This window comes from Rattus norvegicus, chromosome 4 (assembly GCF_021556685.1).
Source record: "Rattus norvegicus strain SHRSP/BbbUtx chromosome 4, alternate assembly SHRSP_T2T, whole genome shotgun sequence".
Classification (NCBI taxonomy): Eukaryota; Metazoa; Chordata; class Mammalia; order Rodentia; family Muridae; genus Rattus; species Rattus norvegicus.
Genome location: NC_141537.1, coordinates 126,268,095 through 126,284,640, shown reverse-complemented (window position 1 = coordinate 126,284,640; position 16,546 = coordinate 126,268,095). Strand labels below are relative to the sequence as shown.

The 16,546-nt window shown below is 43.9% G+C and overlaps 1 protein-coding gene across 4 annotated transcripts in view; it reads left to right on the top strand.

Annotated features, from left to right (window-relative positions):
- Nucleotides 1-16,546, top strand: part of Prickle2 (prickle planar cell polarity protein 2) — a 345,167-nt gene that overhangs the window by 174,773 nt on the left and 153,848 nt on the right.

The window sequence follows — 16,546 nt, the reverse complement described above, 5'->3', positions numbered from 1 at the left end:
GCATATGAGTACTCTATTTGCATGGGTGCCTGCATGATAGAAAGACGGCATCAGATCCCATTACAGATGGTTGTGAGCCACCATGTGATTGCTGGGAATCGAACTCAGGACCTCTGGAAGAGCAGCCAGTGCTCTGACCTGCTAAGCCATCTCTCCAGTCCACCCGCTTTACTTTTTTAAGACACTTAATCTGTAGCAGTCTTGGTATAAGATTACGCCACATTTTCCTGAGTTATTGTCCTTAGTCTCCTTTTTTTTTATTTTACATTTTGGGGTGTTATGATGTATACACAAAGTAACCTTGAACTCTGGTTCCTCCTATCTCTACTGCTTTATTTATCCATTAAGAACTGAGGCCACGTTCAAGCTTCCAGGCATGAGCAAACATCTGTTGTGCTGGATTTCAGATAAATCCTAATCTTGAACACTGGGAAATCCAGTCTTGGAAAAGAGACCTCCTCCTGGCCTGCTTTAAAAGATAGTGGTAATGCACAGGATGGTAGCTGTGTAGTTGCCAAGCACAAACCAAATGCCTTAGCACGCTGTCTGTGTGTGAAGATGTCCTCTGAATTCTCTGCCCCTACGCATCTATGGTATGGCCTGGAAGTCTGCTTTTTAAGATACATCCAGGGTTAGAGCCTTAAACTGAATCTTCACAAACACATTGTTCATTATCATTTAAAAGCCATCACAAGAACAAGAACTCCAAGAGGTCCATGCTATGAAGATCTCATTCCTCAGGGAGATCCAATCACTTCCCTAGGTTACCAGTCTACTAAATTGCCTCCCAAAGCATGTGACCCTATGACTGTCTGGACTCACAAGTATAGCCTCAGCTTGTGAATTCTCAAATAGTACCTAATACCCACCCCTCCTTTGCTGAGGCGTCCTCTCTAAGATGACCACATTCTGTACACAGCAGTCTTCAGGGGACCCATACCTCACAGTCTGCTGTGAGACATGGAAATTAGGGAGACCACACAGAGGTAAGCTGGTACTATTTCAATGCATAGCTACCTTGTCTTGGAGTCTTCAAGTACTGAATGGAGACAGTTCAAGATAGAGTGGCTGGCCGTGTGTGTATCTTTCAGTCTTCCAAACTTTAGAAATCTTAGCATTCTCTGTTCTTCTACAGGCCTTTCCACAAATGTCACCTCCTCTCCCATCAGGCCAGAACAACTGCTTGAAGGTCTCTTATCCACCCAGCCATGCAGAGCCCTCCAACTTGACTTCCTTACATGATGGGGTCCCAATGTAGGCTTTGTTCTTCCTCTCTCTCTGTATGCTCTTCTATTCTGGGGAGAATCTTGCAGACATACAGAGGGCTTCATCACTGTAAGATTTTCAAACATGAAAAACCCTCAAGAGCTTTGCTTTCATATCTGTGAAATCAAAAGCCCACATCACCCTCTGTCCTGGAGGTAGGAGTGACAGAGTGTACGTTCCAACACAGTTTTAGGGGGTGTCTGTGCTGTCTTGTGGCCGTGGTCCCCTTCCTGTGATCTAGAGGACATCTGCTTGATGAATTGCTTCTACAACGTAAACAGAAGGCTTCGTAGATTCTTGACACACGTGCTCTCCCCTGTGTCTCTCTTGAGGCCTCACTGTTTATAACAACAGCAGAAACCTGAGAAGCCTTGGAGGATCAGAATCTCTTTAACCTTGGCTTTGCATGTTGTAGGCTAGGGTGGCCCTGGTGCCATTTGCAGTCTCATCTTCCGGTGTGCTGCAGAGCTCACTGAAGAGGAAGCTACCTACCAAGCTAGGTGGCATTTTTGACAGGCCATTGTTAAACCTCAGTGTCCATGTCTGTAAAGGGAAATAATAGTGAGTGACTTTGGAGAGACTAAAATGAGTTGAGGAACGGAGAGATGGGCCTCTGCCTGAGAGCAGCATCTGTGCAAATCCGTCACTCCCCCCTGCTTCTCTGTAGATGTCAGTGCCCACATTTGCTTTACCTTCTTTTAATCCAGTGTACCCTTCTCTTGCCTTCTTCAGGAGTTGGACTGCCCTGCCCTTTTCTTTCTGAAAAGAGGTGACTCTTCCACTTCTAAGGCCCCTTCACTGGTGTCATTTCCTCTGTGGCTTCATGTTCTCATACAGTAATACCCAACAGGTTCATATGTCCTCCAGATTTGTGCCATGGTCTCTTGATATCAGCAGGGGACTCTCTCTGGTACTCCTGTGGATGCCAGAATTGGAGAGTGTTCAATCCCTTAAGTGCTGTGTTTGCATAAAACCTACATGCTTCCACATAGAGGAGTGGCTCTCAACCTTCCTGATGCTGCAACCCTTTAATACAGTTCCTCGTGTTGGGGAGACACCCAGCCATAAGATTTTATTCATTAATATTTCATAACTGTAATTTTGCTACTGTTACAAACTATAGTATGAAGATCCAATAGGCAGGATGTCTGATATGTGACCCCCCACAAAGGAGTTGTGACCCACAGGTTGAGAACTGTGTAGGGGATGCTTTAGCTCATCACTTCATGATCTAAAACATCAAAAGTGGTATAAATACTAAATAAATGTCTATAATGCTGTCCTGATTAGATAATAATGGAAATTAGGGATGTACCTATTCTACCTACCTATTTTGTAATGACTGAAAAAAAAGTCTTCTGAATCTGTTTCTTTGTTAAACCTATAGATATGGAACTCAAGAATTTAGAAGACTGACTGTGTGCCTTCTTGTCTGTTTTTTTGATGGTCTTAATTAAGTATTCACTAGGCTTCTCAAACTTAGTGCACTATGATCCTGGACCTACTTCTATCTCCAGGGCCTCATTATATCAGCCTATGGCACCTCCAGCTGTCCTAGTGCCTCAGCTGAAAACTTCTTATCCAATGATACACTCCAAACTTGGGCAGACTGGGTGAGAAGAAGAGGGCAGAAACTGGATAGAAAGGAGCTTGAAGCACCTTCCTAGTGTGCTGAGAATATATTGTGTCTTAGCCATACAAGGTCTGAGTTGCTTGGATTTGGGCATTTGTCAAAATATATCAAAAGCTGCACATATGAGCCATACATTTGCTGCATGTAGATCCCATTAGGAGAGAAAAGATATGTGTCCCAATGGACACTGCTCACTACCTCCACATTTGATCATAGTAGCTACAGGGCCAGGAAGCAGTATTTATCTGTATGTCCAGCCTTCAGCCACTTAGCCATAATAGCTCACCTTGACTACTTACTACATTCCTTCAACCTAACTAGTGTCAAGGTTTGACTCAGATCATAACACTCCCCTGTTGACACCTCAGTCAGCTCCCCATTGCAAGGACAAAAATCCAAACCCTTTTCCCTGACTCTTATTCTGAGACTCTGTCATGATCAGGTGGCTCTCATTCTGAGACTCCATCACGATCAGGTGCTTGTCTCCTAGAGGACATCTCTCTTTCAAGCCACTAGCTCCTAGACTCCAGCCACATGGGCTTGGGAGCACTCACTTTCTTCCCATACTGGCTGTTCTGGGCTTGGAAAGATCTCATAGTGTTGCCCAGCTCGCAGCTCCTCCCCCGAGACCTCAAATTCCACTTTGTCAGAAGAGCCTCTTTCTTGCTGTTAGTTCATTCACACCTCTCATAGCTCACCTGTTTCTTGTCCTCTTTCTCTTATTAAGTATTCTCCAAGGCACTTCTCAGGGTCTGAAACACTAGTCCTTTAAATCCAGTGGCCATGTCTTATGTGTTCCATGACCACTGACAGTACTTGCTACCTTCTAGTAACTCCCTGACTAGATTTTGACTGTTCCCTTGCCTGGTGCCTGACGTAGCAACTGCAAGAAAATTGTTAGCTAATTAAACATTTTATCATTTACTCCTTTCCCTTTCTCCTGTCTTCTCTCCACTTCCTGAGGTACGGAAAAATTAATGTGTCTCTTGACCCTGCTAAGTTTCTATACTTAACGTTGCTGAGATTCAATTTTTTTTTAACTGCAAAATGAGGTCAGCGATCATCACCTTGGATGGGGGTCTGTAACCCCTGGAGGAAGGTGTCCTTGCAGTGGGTGTATGTTTCATCACCTTTGAAAAAGTGCACTCTGGCTAATGGCTCTCTTTGAAGCCTCGGCTTTTGAGCTTTCTTGTCTAGGAAGTTCCATCAGCTGCAGCTGTTTAGGGAATTTACTTACTCAGAATCCCGAAGTTTTTAACATCAACTACAACCTCCCCACAAGTGCTTAGGGAACTTAGATTGCAGTAAACATATATTTATGTTTGAGTCTGTTAAACAAAGGCTTTCCCCAAGAACAAAGGTTGAACTGTATGCATGGGCCTGCAGACTTCCTGTATGCACTGACCCGAGTTTGCTCCCACCTCTCACCCAGTATCACTGTTGGGGTGCTTGGCAAAGGATTGCAGGACTGAGAACTGAAAAACATCAGAGCCAGCAGATACTAGTGTGTATACTCTTCCTGAGAAAGAGGAAAGTAAGGCAGCAGCATCTCTGGAAATCCTCTGGCTTGCTTTACTGGTTTATACTGCTCCTCATGTTACTGGGTTGGGAATGGCCCAGAGGCTTTACTTGTTTAGAGCTGTGGTTTGAGAAGGAGGGGTCCCCTTCACAATGCTGTAAAATTGGCAATGTCTAAAATAGTGGAAATCACTATTTCACATCTATAAGAGATGTGAAGGGCGGGGGAGTTGGCTCAGCAGTGAAGAGCACTTGCTGAAGACCAGCTTTGAGTCCCAGCGCCCACACCCCAACCATCTGTAGCTCTACTACCAGGGATCCAAAGCCCTTTTCTGACCTCCATGAGCACCAAACACACTCATGGTGCACAAATGCACATTCAAGCAAAACATACATATAAAATAAATATAATAAACCAATTTTAAAGGAAACAAATGTGAGATTTGAAGGGTCTGTGGACATCATCCAATCAGACTCTTGCGATGTAACTGCTGTGCAGTCAAACTTGACAGATGGTAACTCTTAATCCTTTTCTTTTGATTGCTGTGGATTAAACCTAGGGCTTTGCTTATGCTAATCCCATGCTCCATTAATGAGCTCCAACCCCAGGTCCTGGACCTCAAAGGCAATTGTTCCTCTTGGGTATTATGAGGGCCAATGGGGGTCATTCCACCTAGTGGCATGCATACCATGGTCTACTGCAGTACAGGGCTCATGGTTCCTCACAAGGCAGTCCTCAGTCACTCAACACTGAAGACATAGACATTATTATATCCCATTTTCAAGGAAGAAGAGAGGCCTTGAGAGTCCACCAGCTTTGTGTGGCTCTTCTAACCTCTGGGATTCCTGGGTGTTTTTAGATGATACTGGGTGAGGTGTAATTAGTGAGGAGTATTTGGTTTTCCTAGAATATGACAGATCTTTGAAAGATAATTTTTCAGTCCACCACAGTGATTCAAGTCAGGAGACCTGGATCACATTCACACTCCGCCATGAATCCCTCTGGTCACAGATCGAGTACATACATTACTAGTCAGGCTCCTTTCTCATCCCCTTGGAGTCTCAGTATCCTCAGATGTAAAAAATAAGATCTAATTACGGAAGCTTCTGTAGTTCATAGATGTGTGTGGTGAAGGGTGCATACACATGCATGCCTGCCTGCCTGTTCTACCAGAGTACCACAACTTGGTCAATCAGGAAAAAATCACAGATATGTATTCTCTCATGGTTTTGGGGGGTAGGACTTTGAAAGTCAAGGTGCTAGCAGGGGTGTACATCCTTTCAGAGGCTTTGGGAGGGACTTTCTTATCTCCAAAACTTCAGGCAGTCCTTGGCTTGCCCTCATACCACTCCTATAGCTGCTTCAATATGCACACTGACTTCTCTGTCACATGACAGACTTCCGTCTGCCTTCCTCATGTAAAGTGCTTGTGATAATGACACTTAGGACCCATTTGGATAATTCGCAGCCATGTCTTCATCCTAAGTCCTTTAATTATCTCCAAAGACGTTTTCCCAAATAAGGTGATGTTTACAGGTTCTAGGGATTAAGACATAGACAGATCTTTGAAAGATAATTTTTCAGTTCACCACAGTGATTCAAGTCAGGAGACCTGGATCACATTCACACTCTGTCATGAATCCCTCTAGTCACAGATGGAGTACATACATTACCAGTCAGGCCCCTTTCTCATCCCCTTGGAGTCTCAGTATCCTCAGATGTAAAAAGTAAGATCTAGTTACAGAAGCTTCTGTAGTTCATAGATGTGTGTGGTGAAGGGTGCGTACACATGCATGCCTGTCTGCCTGTGTGGAAGCCAGAGGACAACCTCCAGTGTTGTTCCTTAGACACCATTCAGTTTTGGGATTGTTTTGTTTTGTTTTTTTTAATGACACAAGGACTTTTACTGGACTTGAGCTCCCCAGACTAGGTTGACAGGCCTGTAACCAACAGGGACCCACCCATCTCTGACTCCCCAACACTAATAGTATAACCACACTACCATGTCTGGATTTTTCACATGTGCTTTGGAGCTTGAAGTCAGGTCCTTATGCCTTTGAGGGAAGTACTGTCTGAGCTAAAATATGAAATGTAGCACAGGGCATTGTAATTACGCATTCAGTAGGATATGGTGGCCCAGACCTGTAACGTCAGTGTTTAGGGGGCAGAGAACGTATGATTGCCACAAGCTTAAGTGCAACCTGGGCTACCCAGGTAAGAACTTACCATCATCATCAACAATAGCAAACAATAGGTTTTTACCACTGCCATTGTTGGTGTCGCCACCTATTACATTCCCCTCCTTAATCCTATTGTCAGTGAGGTCATGTGAGCTTCTCTGGCTCAATAATGCTGAGGGGCCTTTTCAGAACTAACATATTGTAGTTCTAGATCTCTGGAGGGCCACATTATATGTTTTAAATCATTGCACTCATACACAGCATGTACCTATAGGAGAATAAACATATTGTCTTAGTTCCTCATCTTGTTCTGGTTGAGAGTTCCAGAGACTTGGTCTATCCTGGTGGGGAAGCCATGGCAGCAGGTGCTGGGAAAGGCTGGACACTTTGCATCCTCTGTCAGGAGAAAGAGGGTGATGAACGCTAGTGCTTACCACAATTTGTTCTCATCATGAAATCTAGAACTCTACCCATGAGATGGATCTATGGATGTTGAGGGTGTATCTTCCCACCCCTCCTAATCTAGATAACCCTTTCCAGATAAGACGAGAGGTTAACCTAGTCTAGGTCATACCTCACAGATGTACCTGGAGGCTGGTGGTCTGAGTGATTTTCAGATCCCGTTGACAGTCAATATTAAGCAACATATATATCACAGTTACTTAGCTCACCAAATGTTCCTAGGTGTGCTGTTCTTGATGCATATACAAGGCAAGAGATAAAATGTTTTAGTGCTTTAGATGTCTGCTTCTGACCTTCCTCCATGCCCTTCACATTATTCTCATTTCTAGCATAGATTTTGCCTGGTTTGTACTTTGTAAACGTACTCATCTGTACCCATTTTGTTCAGTATTTTGTTTGTTTCCACTATTTTGTTGAATATGCTTTCAGATTTTTCATTTTAATTGCCATGAATTGTGTTGTAAAATATACCATGTTCTATCTGTATCTATTCAGATAGATAGATAGGTAGGTAGGTAGGTAGGTAGGTAGGTAGGTAGATAGATAGATAGATAGATAGCATCACTTGAAATATAATGCTAAATAAAAATATCCAATAAAAGAAAAATTAAAAAAAAAGAAACACAATGCTACCCCTCCACCACCCCCAAAATAAACCTATAGACTATCTAACAAAGTCCCTGTACCAGGCATGGGGACATTCCTTTTGAGTTATTGGTCAGGGGAGTTCGAGAACTCCCAAAACAATACAGGTTCTTGCCAATGTCCGTGGTTGCCTCCCAGATGAATGGAATGTCTACTGCTGAAATCATGACACACTTTGGACCACACAGTTAGAGGAACTGAGCTGAGACAGGGGTGCTCAGGCTTCCCCCTGGTTATCCATCCATTCCCAAGTGGTCATCCCTAACACACACACACACACACACACACACACACACACACACGAACACTAAAGGGACTCAACAGATTGTATTTATAAATCTCCGTGTATGTTCAACAATAATAATTAATGAAGAGATTATGAACTTGAGAGGGAGTTTGGGGCAAGAGGCATGAGAGGACTTAGAGACAAGGTAGAGGAAATAATTTGAATATATCATATATGAATTCTCAAAATAAAAAACTGGTAAAAATGAGAAGGAAAGAAAGTGCACCATGTTTGGTTGTGTGTAAGAGTTTGGTTGGTTTCTAGTTAGATGCCATTACAGACAATGGTGGTCCTGGTTAATTTTAACTGCCAATTTACAACATAGACTCATCTGGAAAGAGATTCTTAAGGAAGAATTATCTCGATCAAGTTGGCTTTGTCTTGCTTGTTAATTGAGGTAAAGATCATCCTCAGTGTAGGCAGCACCAGTTCATTAGCCATGCCCTGAACTATGTAAGAGTAAAGAAAGATAGTTCTGCGGCCTGCGAACAAGGGTGCACTCATTCTCTCTCCACATTTGACTGTAGGTGTGATGCTTCAAGTTCTTGACTTGCTTTGTTGAAGGGATGGACCTTGTAAGCCAAGTAAACCTACCCAAAGTTGCTTTTTGTCTTGGTGTTTTATCTAGGCTGGACATTGTATCCTGGACATTCTAGCAACTTAGCTTTCAAGAGAATGTATGACATCAGAACACAGCCCTTAGCTCTTTTAACCATTAATTTTCCCCATAGTCAATTGTTCCAGCTACTGCGCCATGTGGAGAACTTTAAAAACAAAAGTGTCTTAGATGAGTAGTTTATAATAAGCAGAACCTTCGCAGTTCTGGAAGCCAGGGGTTGGGGGAGAAGTGGGGACCTAGCAAATTGCCTGAGTGCTGTCATGCTTCCTTTTGTCTGCTTGTGTCTTGTGTGATGGACAGAAGAGCTAGCTAGCTTTTTGGGGAGAGCATTTATTTACTTTTTCTCTCTTTCCTTCCCTCCCTCCATCCCTCCTACCCCCTCCTTTGTTCCCACCTTTTCCCCTCCCTTCTCGCTCCCTCTCAGTCCCCCTCCTTCCTCCTCCTTTTTGTGAGTCAGGATCTCACTTTATAGTTCATGCTTGCCTGGAATTGACTGTGAAGCCCAGGCTGTCCTTGAAACCAACAGATCCTACAGCTTCAGCCTCTGTAGTGCTAAGATTACAGATGTGAACCACTATGCTTGGCACTGGGGATCCCTTCACATAGGGTACCCATTCAATTGAGAGAGCTCTGTCCTTAGGACCTAGTTACCATCTAAAAACTTCCACCTCCTCGTACTGTCACCTCAGGTTAAGATTTCACCATAATGAATTGGGTGTAGACGCCCAGGTGATTGAAAGGGACTGTTCTCTTTCTATGGATTTCCTGTTCACCAACCTCCCAAACGATTATTGATATCCTCTGCATGTTCTTGATGTGCCAAAATGCTTTAAACAACCACTCTTTTCAAAATGGCCTTCTACTACCTTGTGGTAGAATGAGGACAGGCCGTGTGATCCTGCTCTGCCTCCTGGAATCCCATTTGATCTTATTCATTTACCCACCCCTTCTTCCTCTGGCTGTTTTTGAGGAGAAAGAAGATGGCCATCATGAACAGCTCCTACCTTCCCATTTCAAATACCAAAGACTGGATTTGGAACTGCCCAGACTGTCGTGCAGACGATAGCTGAAGGTTGGGGCAGAGGCAGAAGTTAGTGGGAAGAGTTGGCACAGGCTGCCAGGATGCTGTGGACATGAGCCAGAAACCTGGTGCCACTTTCCAGAAGGCTTAGGAGCTGCCAGTCAAGCTCAGCCACATGATTTTTCTTTCGCCGAGCAGACCAACGATACCTATGCTTTCTCGGCTAGCATTGTTGGTTGAAGACACTTCCTGGATCCTCAGGCTGATGTTGGTCATAGACTAATAAATGAAGCCAACTAGTTAATAACATATGTGAGTGACTCTGCCCAGGATTCCATTAATTTGTGTCAGTTTGGCAATCGTTGAATTAGTTGGAAAAGTGCTACATGTTGAGCTCAGTTACCAACACACTCCAAAGACATGTAAATATTAGGCTCAGTGCCCCATGCTCCTTCCTGACTTCCCACTTTCCTATTAGGCGGCCTTCAAAACGCATCTGCGATAGACGCGCCAGGAAGAGGACATTGGGAAAAAAGTGTCGCTGGAAGGCTCTTGTGTCAGTTTTTCTTGCATGATAACCAAGAAGTGAGGGTGGGGGAGGGGAACATAAATGGTTAGGATGAGTAACTCTGGGAAATTTGTTTTCTCTTCAAATCAATAAACAATTCTGCTATGCTTCTCTGTGGGAATGTAAGAGCTCACAAAAGAGAATCCATTATGAAGTATTCTGCCTTCTGGAGCTACGATTATAATAGCAGTTGTCACTTCCTAAGCATTTTTGTTATGGCCAGCAGTGTGATGGGGACTTTTCTACATCATGGGTCAGTGGATGATTTGTAAAGATCCACATGGAAAAAAAAAAGGAATTTTTTTTTCAAATCAAGAGTGTACTTATTTAAAGAGAAAACAAATTCCCACAGAATTGGGTTGATTAAATTAAAAACACAGAGGTAAGTGATATTCTTTTGGGAAGGGACAGGGAGAAAGGGATAAAGGGCATAGAGTTACTGTCCCCTGTCACGATGGCAAATGTGCATTTATAAAAGTCTGTCGTACTCAAGAGCCACAAAAGCAGGTGGCGGGCTGGCTTCGCCCCACAGACCTTAGTTTTATTTACATTATTTCCTGGGAGCAGCTGTAAAGGTCTGGTCTTGCTGCTTCACTGTCCTGGAGACCCAGATTTGTTTTGGCCTGCCCTGCCAACTTAGCATATGGCCTCTTTCTTCAAAGTCACTCCACAGTCACAGTCTGACCAACCGTCGCCACCACATCTGCAGTCCAGGCAACCAGAAGAAAAATGGAGAGAGGTGAATCCACGTCTTCTGTCTTGGATGGGGATTTCCCAAAGTTCCATCTAATGGAAATGCCGTTACTTTGCTGGAACGTGGACATAGGACCATCATGTGTTAAATGAGGCTGAGGATACAGTTGTTTGCTACAGCTGTTCCTATGCTTGGATACGAATCCTGTGCTGAAGTACAAGAGGACATGCTGGGGTAATTACAGCAGTCCACTCCTCTCTGTAGTTTCAGTTTCTGTGGTTTAAGTTACCTTGGCCAACTGTGATCTAAAAATATTCAAGGGCAAATCCAGAACTAAACAGTTTATATGTTTCAAACTGTGACTGCTCTGGCAACTCTCGTGCTGATACATGACCTACTTTGTCTTACCAGGCAGGAGACTTGTTCCTTTGTCCTCTGTGTCCATTCCACATGTGACACCTGTCCGATGCCCGCTTAATCACCATTTTGTTACCTGACTGCCATGTTGCTGCATTTATATTCAAGAAATATATGGGTTTCAGAGACAGGGAAATAGCCCAGGCTTGCCTTGCTAGCATGAAAAACCGAGTTTGTCTCCAGAATCTACTTGAAAAAATAAACAAAACTAAAATAACATCTGGGCATGATGGCACATCCTTGTAATCCCAGTGCTGGGGAAGGGAAGATGGATTGAACCCTCAGGCTCCCCAGCCAATCACCCTGTCCTACTTGCTGTGTTCCAGGCCACTGAGAGAACCTGTCTCAGAGGAAGGTGGATAGTGTTTGAGGAAAGACTCCCAAAGTTGTTCTTGGGATGCACACACACACACCATACCACACCACACACCCCCAAATAAACCATAATCAGTACTGTCTTGGGCTTTCTATTACTGTGATAAAACACTATGACCAGAAGCAATTCAGAGAAGTAAGACTGTATTTCACCTTACAGCCTATGGTCCGTCCGTCATCCAGGAAAGTTAGAGCAAGAACTCAAGGCATAAGCCTAGAGGCAGGAACTGATGAAGAGGCCACAGAGGAATGTTGATTACTGGCTTGATCCTCTTGGTTTGCTCGGCTTGTTTTTTTTTTTTTATACACCCCAGAACCACAACCCACGGGTGGCACAACCCATAATGGGCTGGGCCTTCTCACATCCATCACCGATCAAGCAAATGCATGACAGACTTGTCCATAGGCCAGTCTTACACAGGCATCTTTTCAATTAAGAGTCCTCCCTCCGAGTAGCTCTAATTTGTGTCAAGTTAGCAAAAAGGAAAAAAAAAAAAAAAAAACACCACCACCACCAGTACTATCCATGGATTCAGACATCCATTGGTGGTCCTGGAGCTTAGACCCAGCATATAAGCAGGAAATACTGTAGTTCTCAGCCATGTATAATTCAGTTAGAACATGAACCCCAGATAACCATCTCCCACAAGGTCTTATGTTAACAGAGGACTGCTTAATGAAAGTCTCCCCAGCTCCAACTTCTTCCTCTCTCCCTCTCCTGCCCTCAAGCATAATGGGCAGGTACCCATGCATATTATTAGAAATTAGGTGTTGGCATGACTTATACATGCTCTGCTTCTAAAGACATTTCCCAAGAGACCAGTGAGGGAGGTTGAGGACCATCATCCTTCTGTGGAGAGTCCTGGAAAAGCTGGAGCTTGCTGGGTACAGCTAGAGATGGCTGGGAGAAACGCTGAAATGGGGCCTCCCAGTTTCCCTAAATACAGAAGTACTTGGATCATACCAGACCTTTTTGCTATTCGTAGGGATCAGGAGACAAGGGCAGATATCAGCACGCTGGGGCATGCAAACTGAGAAAGCTGGCAGACACCCAACTACCAAACTTCACGGAATGAAGGACTTGAGAGTGAGGAAACAGTGACCAGACATGGGACCTTTCTCAGTGACCCCACCACCACCACTTACTACTGTGTCGTAGAACCTGCCTGGGAAAGCGCACATCGTGTCTGGAACAGGAAGCTGATAGGACTGTCCGTGTTCTTTCTACATGTGTGCATGTGCATGTATTTCTGGCCCTTAGGGAGAGCAGTAGGTGCTTGCCAGGTAGCACAGGGTTCATCTTGCACCATCTCACAACCATCCTGTGGGGTACCATCATCATTCCAGAGGATAAGAGTATACTCTGTTGAGAACTTATGAAACTTGCCCAAGACCAACCACACAGCTCATAATTGGACTCAAGCTCAGGCAGTTGGAATCAAGTCTTCATTTTCAACTGTACAGTTCCTGGCTGTAATACTTAAGTCACCCTGTGAGATAAAAGCTATAATAGTATTATAGAGAAACATGGGATTTAGGGTGATTAATTTTTGACTTGGTAAGAAGGACAGGGGAAGCTTCTAAGAGGTAGTGACATTTGAGCTGAAAGCCTCATTTCAGTCTCATTTTGAGCTCAACTCAAAAAAACTGATAAGGACTGTGTGGGAGGGAAGAATAAAAGTCCATTGAGATAAATTGTGGCTAGTCAAATATTTCCTCTAATATACCATAATCATCAGGAAGTAGGCGTGGCAGTTAGGAGATGTGAAATGGCTCCCAGGACCTTGTTTTCCCTCCGTTTCCCATGTATCACTATCGGTACTGCTGTTCACAGTCTAGAGGCCTCTCCTCACTTAGCCCTACACTGTCTTATATGTCATGCCAAGTTGCAGAAGCAAAGGTCTGGCCAGAAGATAACTCGCACAGAGTTTTAAAGGCCTTCCATGGAATTTTCTGGGCTTCTTCCCACCACGTTCATGACTCCAGTTTGTCTAAGCCTGGCTGTGTGTTTGTGTGAAAGAATAAAGCTCGTAAATAAAAGAGGAGGCAAAAGGAGATTTGGGTAATGAGTCTCTTGCTTAACCACACCAGCAGGCCAAGGAAAGAGCCATGAAATATTTATCAAACTGTTGCATTAACATTTCTGCCATGCCCCCTGCAGACACTGGAGCTCTCTAGAGAATGCAGTTATCCAGTACCAAGGGAGGGAAGGAGTCATTTTTTGAGGAAAAGCATATACTTGTGTGATCATGAACTTGCATCCAGCCAAAGCACTTTCTGAGTTTGTGTCATCACCTGTCCTAGAGGAGAGTGTGCTGAAGTCTCAGTGTGACTTCTTCATAGTCACAGATAGAGACCCTGCAGGCCTCTTACCTTGAGACGACTCTTGTGAGGTAGACCACAGGATCCTCTGCACATTCCAAGCAGCTCTGATTTTTCCTAAAGCCACTGTGTCTTGAGAGGTTTGTTTATGATTAGATTAATGGTGGCAAACTCTGGCGATATACAAGTCCTTGATTTTTCTCCCTCTCTTAGTTTAAAGAATTCTTCAAATAGCTGGGTTTGCCCTCCCCAGAGACTGCCGATTGCATCAGCAGATCTAACAGTTGTCCCATGGCCACCTCCAAATAAGGCATGCCATACATAGTCCAGCTGCTGTGAGGTCTCAAGCTGGTTCAAGAAATCAATTATTGTGTACTAAAAGGCAATCCTTCTTCTGGAGTCATGAACTCCTGTGTTATTTTTAAGTCAACCCTTAATTTATGTGGTACACAGAACCAGGTTTTTCAAGTGAACTTCTGGAAGGTTCATGGGAGAGAAACAAGAGAGGAGGTAAGTTGGGGGAGGTGGGGTAAAATGTCTGAACAACTCTGACAGTTTAAACAAGGGCTCCCGAGTTCATCCAACAGTTGCTCCCAGCACAGCCAACCCGTACTGTTCAGTGGATCATTTATACTGCTGGCACCTACGAGATACATTAATTATTGCATCATTTATCCTAATGCTCTAAGGATCAAATGGGAGAATATACATAAAGCCATCAGTGTAATATTTCGAATATTTTGTATACAGTTACTATGTAATAAATGATCACTGCTATTTTATACACTTTTAGTTTCAAACCAGAGGAGTCTCCACGTGACTTTAGATATAAGGTGGCTGTTAAATGATCAAGTCACGGGCATTCAGAACTAGGGGGTAACATTCTAGGGACCCCACTAATTTGGGAAGCTGTTGACAGTGATGATCTGGCTGAAATCGGTCTGGTTTCTTCAAAGGTAAAAGTTTCACTGAAGCATATTCCTCGGTCATTTGTGTTGCCTTTGGTTGTTGTTCTGTAAGAGCAAAACAGAATATTCACGATGGAAACAACGTGCGCCACCAAGCCTAATATTTTCACTACCTGGCCCATACAGAAAAAGTCAATTGGTCCTTGATGTAATCCAGTAAGATACCCTTGAGCAAAGCAAGACTGTTGAAGGACATGACTTGCTAAGAAACCCAGAGAGTCCTTCATAAATACTCTTGTCCTGTGATGAGTCCCCACTGTTGTACCTGCTGTGTCTTGGTTCTCCTAGGAAGGACTGTACAGAGTCGAGGGGAAAGCCCAAGTCACTGGAGTACAGGAAACCATAGCAACAGTGTTCTCGAGTCAATAGATGTGAAGGGTCAACATTGGAGGAAGTAGCATCCATCCCTGTTCCTGCATCAGCTGCTGTTCTATTCAAGCTTACTTGGTTTGCCAACCTAGCCTCCCATACATGCAGAGGCTGTGTACTTCTACATGGACCCTGGAGCATGTGATGGGTGTATTTGATGGTGATTGAGTTCCTAAGACATAGGTTATGTGAGGAGGTGGTTTGCAAAGAGTCTTTTTTCCTTAAGAGCAACTAGTCAAGCTGATTGTCTCAACATTTTCATTTTGTGTTTTCCTATTTGAAACACTTCATTTAATTCCCCCAGCAGCCACGTGAGGTGGAAAACTAAGGGTGTAGGTTATTTCTGCTTTTTAATTGTTTTGGACTATTTTGGGTTGATTGAAATGCATCCTTAAACATGTTGCTATTAAACATCCATTGTGTTTTATTAAACTGTGAATTCATCCATAAAAGCAAATCTCACGAGACAAACTATAAATCACATCTGTATACAAAGTGGCAAGAGACCCCAGCCCTTAGATGGTGAGTCAAGGACGAGGCCTATGGATCGATCTCATGCTCACGTGTCTCCAGTGTCTAGAACAGACTATGACATATTATAGGATCATGGTATTTGGTTGAGAATTTGATGACCTAGAATTTGAGAAGTGAATCAATTTGGCTTATGCAGGTGTAGCTGGATTACTATGCAGCCAAGGAAAGATCCCTGAGGCAGGTCAGAAATAGGAGACTTGAGAATTTCACATCAGGATGAATGGTCACCAGTAACAGATTCCCTGCCCCCGGATGAAAAAGTATGTCCCAAAAAGCAAGTCCCCGTCCCTGGTGTCAATCCGCACTTCCCTCCTATCTTGTGTGTATAGTAAACATTCCGCTTCCTATCAGCTACATCAAGGGAAGTGTCACACACCTTCTTTCCTAGTACACGGAAATCTTCACATTCCTGTCAGGTCCCCATTGCATCAGGCTGCACACTGGTTCAATGTCACAGGGGTGACATCTCAGAGATCTTGCCTCCTGCTGATGGAGAACCAGTTCAGAGCTCAGTGTATTGGCTGGAACATAAGAAAATGGTGGCAGAGCAGGAGCTGACACACCTCAGGGATTCCTTTGGGCTCTCCTGCTTCAACACAGTCCCCCAAAGGATTCTATTAGCAGAGTTAGCTTAAGTTCATTTTAAATGTTTGAGATTGCCATCGCCT